This window comes from Bos indicus x Bos taurus, chromosome 22, assembly GCF_003369695.1.
Source record: "Bos indicus x Bos taurus breed Angus x Brahman F1 hybrid chromosome 22, Bos_hybrid_MaternalHap_v2.0, whole genome shotgun sequence".
Lineage (NCBI taxonomy): Eukaryota > Metazoa > Chordata > Mammalia > Artiodactyla > Bovidae > Bos > Bos indicus x Bos taurus.
In genome coordinates this window covers 54,630,021-54,636,020 of record NC_040097.1, presented here as the reverse complement: position 1 = coordinate 54,636,020, position 6,000 = coordinate 54,630,021, and positions in this window count along the sequence as shown.

The following is a 6,000-nucleotide window of genomic DNA, read 5'->3' as shown; positions in this document are numbered from 1 at the left end:
AAAGGACCACAAACTGAGACACATTATAGTTAAACTACTGAAAGCCCAAAGCTAAGAAAATCTTGAAAGCAGTAGGGGGAAAGTTAAGTTGTCACTTAAAAGCCATCCTCAATAAGATTATCAGCAGGTTTCTCAGAAACTTTGAAGGCCATGATGCAGTAGGAATGTACATTTAAAATGCTGAAAGAAAAAAACTCTAAACCAAGAATTCTATACCTTTCAAGATCTTTCCAGATGAACAAAAGCTAACAAAAAAAAAAATGTAAACACACGGAGAAATATGAAAACCAATTACTATAATTTTGAATATAACATTATTCATGCTTTAAAAGGCAGGCACACAGAAATAAGCATAAACCTGTTAATTGGTACACAATATGTAAAAATATGATTTGTGACATCAATAAAAAAGGATGAAGCTGTAAAGGATTAAGAGCTTTACATGACTAAAATTGGTATTAATTTAAAATAGACTGTTATAACTTTAGGATGGTATATGTAATCTCTCTAATAACCACAAGTGAAATAATTATAGAATACAGACAAAAATGACAGAGGAATCAATTTATCACTTCAAAAAAAAAAAAAAAGAAAAATCAGCTAAACCCCAAGGAAGACAATAATGGAGAAAATGCAGGACAGTGATGCTGTAAGACACCCAGAAAACAAACAAAATGGCAGGAGTGCGTCATTATCAGTAATTACTTTAAATGTAAAGAGATGAAATTCCTCAATCAGAAGACGTAAACAGGCAGAATGGATTTTCTTTTTTTTTACTTTATTTTTGGCTGTGCTCGGACTCCACTGCTGCGTGAGGGCTTTCTCTACCGGTGGTGCACATGGGCTGTATTCTTCATTGCAGTGCCAGGGCTTCTCGTTTTGGGGGCTTCTTGGCGGAGCACAGGCCCTAGGCATGCAGGCTTCAGCAGCTGTGGTGTGTGTTTGATAGTTGTATGGCAGGTGGGATCTTCCTGGACCAGGGATCAAACCCATGTCCCCTGCACTGGCAGGTAGGTTCTTAAGCACTGGATTACCAGGGGGAAGTCCCAGAATGGACTTTAAAACAACGTTCAACTATATGGTGTCTGTAAGAGAATCACTTTAGAGCTAAGAAAACGTGTACATTCGAAGTAAAAGGATGAAGGAAAATTTCATGCAAACAGTAGCCAAGGCAAGGATGGTTATACTGGTAGCAGGCAAATTAAACTCTCAGGTCAAAAACTTACCAGACACAGGGACATTATATACTGATAAAAGAATCAGTTCACTAAGAAGGTATAACTGTTAGAGCCACACATCCACCAAACATCAAAGCTCCAAAATGTACAGGGCAAACATTTATAGATTTGAGGAGGAAATACACAGCTGTGAAATAATAGGAGATCTCAACACCCCACCATTGATAATGGATTAAAAACATTTATAGACTTGAGGAGGAAATACACAGCTGGAAAATAATAGGAGATTTCAACACCCCACCATTGATAATGGATTAAAAACATTTAATGGATTAAAAACATTTATAGACTTGAGGAGGAAATACACAGCTGTGAAATAATAGGAGATCTCAATACCCCACTATTGATAATGGATTAAAAACATTTAATGGATTAAAAACATTTATAGACTTGAGGAGGAAATACACAGCTGTGAAATAACAGGAGATTTCAACACCCCACCATTGATAATGGATTAAAAACCACCGAGACAGGATCAGTAAGAAAAGACAAACATCACCGCAGTCCAACTGGACTTATACACGTACTGATGGCCCCATCAAATAGCAGAATACACATTTTTCTCAAGTGTGTGTGGGACATCCCCCTGGATAGACTGAATGTCAGCCCACAAAACAAGTCAATAAATTTTAAGACTGAAATCAAAGTATCTTTTCCAATCACAGTGCAATTAAACTAGAAATCAATAGTAGAAGGAAAACTGAGAAATCCACACGTATGTGGAAACTCAACAACATACTCTTAACCAATGGCTCAAAGAAGAAATCACAAGAGAAATCAGAACTTTATCTCAAGACTAATGAAAATAAAAACACATACCAAAATGTATGGGATGCTGGAAAAATGGTGTTAATGGGAAAATATATAGCTATAAATACTTGAGTTTGTAAAGCTCTGAGATCAGTAACTTTGAACCCTAAGAAACAAGCTAAATAAAACTAAACCCATAGCTAACAGAAGGAAATAATAAAAGACTAGCACAAAAGTAAACAATATATTTCATGCAAAGGTGAGCACAATAAAGGACAGAAATGGTGTGGACCTAACAGAAGCTGAAGATACTAAGAACAGGAGGCAAGAATACACACAACTGTACAAAAAAGACCTTCATGACCCAGATAACCATGATGGTGTGATCACTCACCTAGAGTCAGACATCCTGGAGTCCAAAGTCAAGTGGGCCTTAGGAAGCATCACTAAGAACAAAGCTAGTGGAGGTGATGGAATTCCAGTTGAGCTCTTTCAAATCCTGAGAGATGATGCTGTGAAAGTGCTGCACTCAATATGCCAGCAAATTTGGAAAACTCAGCAGTGACCACAGGACTGGAAAAGGTCAGTTTTCATTCCAATCCCAAAGAAAGGCATTGCCAAAGAATGCTCAAACTGTTGCACAATTGCACTCATCTCAGTTCAGTTCAGTCACTCAGTCGTGTCCGACTCTCTGCGACCCCATGAACCACAGCACACCAGGCCTCCCTGTCCATCACCAACTCCTGGAGTTCACTCAAACTCATGTGCATCGAGTCAGTGACGCCATCCAGCCATCTCATCCTCTGTCGTCCCCTTCTCTTCCTGCCCCCAATCCCTCCCAGCATGAGGGTCTTTTCCAATGAGTCACCTCTTTGCATGAGGTGGCCAAAGTATTGGAGCTTCAGCCTCAGCATCAGTCCTTCCAATGAACACCCAGGACCGGTCTCCTTTAGGATGGACTGGTTGGATCTCCTTGCAGTCCAAAGGACTCTCAAGAGTCTTCTCCAACACCACAGTTCAAAAGCATCAATTCTTTGGCACTCAGCTTTCTTTATAATCCAACTCTCACATCTATACATGACCACTGGAAAACCATAGCCTTGACTAGATGGACCTTTGCTGGCGAAGTAATATCTCTGTTTTTTAATGTGCTGTCTAGGTTGGTCATAACTTTCCTTCCAAGGAGTAAGCGTCTTTTAATTTCATGGCTGCAATCACCATCTGCAGTGATTTTGGAGCCCCCCAAAATAAAGTCTGACATTATTTCCACTGTTTCCCCATCTATTTGCCATGACGTGATGGGACCAGATGCCATGATCTTCGTTTTCTGAATGTTGAGCTTTAGGCCAACTTCTTCACTCTCCTCTTTCACCCTCATCAAGAGGCTCTTTAGTTCCTCTTCACTTTCTGCCATAAGGGTGGTGTCATCTGCATATCTCAGGTTATTGACATCTCACATACTAGTAAAGTAATGCTCAAAGTTCTCCAAGCCAGGCTTCAACAGTACTTGAACCATGAACTTCCAGATGTTCAAGCTGGATTTAGAAAAGCCAGAGGAACCAGAGATCAAATTGTCAACATTGATTGGAGCATTGAAAAAGCAAGAGAGTTCCAGAAAAACATCTATTTCTGTTTTATTGACTATACCAAAGCCTTTGACTGTGTGGATCACAATAAACTGTGGAAAATTCTGAAAGAGATGGGAATACTAGACCACCTGACCTGCCTCTTGAGAAACCTATATGCAGGTCAGGAAGCAACAGTTAGAACTGGACATGGAACAACAGACTGGTTCCAAATTGGGAAAGGAGTACATCAAGGCTGTATATTGTCATCCTGCCTATTTAATTATATGCAGAGTACACCATGAGAAACACTGGGCTGGAGGAAGCACAAGCTGGAATCAAGATTTCCAGGAGAAATATCAATAACCTCAGATATGCAGATGACACCACCCTTGTGGCAGAAAGAGAAGAACTGAAGAGCCTCTTGATGAAAGTGAAAGAGGAGGGTGAAAAAGTTGGCTTAAAACTCAACATGCAGAAAACTAAGATCATGGCATCTGGTCCCATCACTTCATGGCAAATAGATGGGGAAACAATGGAAACAGTGACAGACTTTGTTTTCTTGGGCTTCAAAATCACTGCAGATGGTGACTGCAGCCATGACATTTAAAGATGCTTACTCCTTGGAAGAAAAGCTATGGCCAACCTAGATAGCATATTGAAAAGCAGAGACACTATTTTGCCAACAAAGGTCTGTCTAGTCAAAGCTATGGTTTTTCCAGTAGTCATGTATGGATGTGAGAGCTGGATTATAAAGAAAGCTGAGCGCCGAAGAACTGATGATGCTTTTGAACTGTGGTGCTAGAGAAGACTCTTGAGAGTCCCCTGGATTGCAAGGAGATCAAACCAGTCCATCCTAAAAGAAATCAGTCCTGAATGTTCACTGGAAGGACTGATGTTGAAGCTGAAACTCCGATTCTTTGACCACCTGATGCGAAGAGCTGACTCATTGGAAAAGACCCTGATGCTGGGAAAGACTGAAGGCAGGGGCAGAAGGGGATGACAGAGGGTGAGATGGCTGGATGGCATCACCGACTCGATGGACATGAGTTTGAGCAAGCTCCAGGAGTTGATGATGGACAGGGAAGCCTGACTTGCTGCAGTCCATGGAGTCAGAAAGAGTCGGACATGACTGAGCAACTGAAATGAAAGAAAATAAAGTCTCACTTCCAGATTTCAAAACTGGTACTGGCATAAAATCACAGACATATACCAATGGAACAGACTAGGGAGTCCAGGAATAAACCCTTCACAGATGATCAAATGATTTTCGATAAGACAACCATTCAATGGGGAAAAGAGTGTTTCCAACAAATGGTTCCAGGAAAACAGGATATCGATATGCAGAGTCATAAAACTGGACACTTACCTAACACCGTATACAAAAGTTCACTTGAACTGGATCAAAAATGTAAAACATAAGAGCTAAAACTATGAAACTCTTAGAAGACAACATAAGGGGAAAGCTCCATGAAATGAGATTTGGCAATAATTTCTCGGATATGATATCCAAAGCACGAGATGAGCCACCTGGGAGGCCCAGGGAAAAACTGGGCTTCATTAAAGGTAAATACTTCTGTACATCAAAGGACAGGTATCAACAGAATGAAAAGGCAACCGGCAGAATGGGAGGGGATATTTGCAAATCATGTATATTAACAATGTATAAAAGAACGCAATTAGAAACTGTGCAAAGCACTTTAACAGACATTTCTCCAGAAGATACACAGATGGTCAATAAATACATGGGAAAGATGTCAACATCACTAAAAATCATTAGGGAAATGCAAGTCAAACCCACAATGAGATAACTGTTCACACCCATTAGGATGATTGTAAAAACAACACAATTCTGCAGAGGCACAAAGGTGGCTTTCAAGGTGTGGACAAACAGGTTTCTTTCCCGAGGCAGTGGGTACACGGGTGTTTATAATCATTCCTGAAACTGTAATGCATTTTATGTAGTTCTTTATATGATGTTTCACAGTATTTTAAAAGGCCAAATGAACTCCCCGCCACAACCAAAAAAAAAAAAAGTGATGGATCTCCATTTTACCCCCCAGGTGGTTTATGCTCTGGTATAAGACTGGAACATCGAAAAACACCACAGTGATTCCTTTGCAGTCTCCTCATTAAAGATTTCCCTCTCAAAATACATCTAACCTGCTTTCCCTCTCAGAAATAAAATGATTCCACTTTCTTCTCCCAGATGTCTTAAGACAGTGAACCAGAACAGGCTTACCTTAGCATTTTGCCTGGTAAGTCGCTTCTCAAAACAAGACCATTCCCTGGATATAAGTTAAATTTTCTTATGACCTTATCAGAAAATATCCATATATGATGTTTAATGTGTTTAAAACCCTGTTTTGATGGAAATATAATGGCTGTTCACATCAAATGAACACTAATCAATAAAATATGAGTTCATGCAGAGCCACCAATTCCAA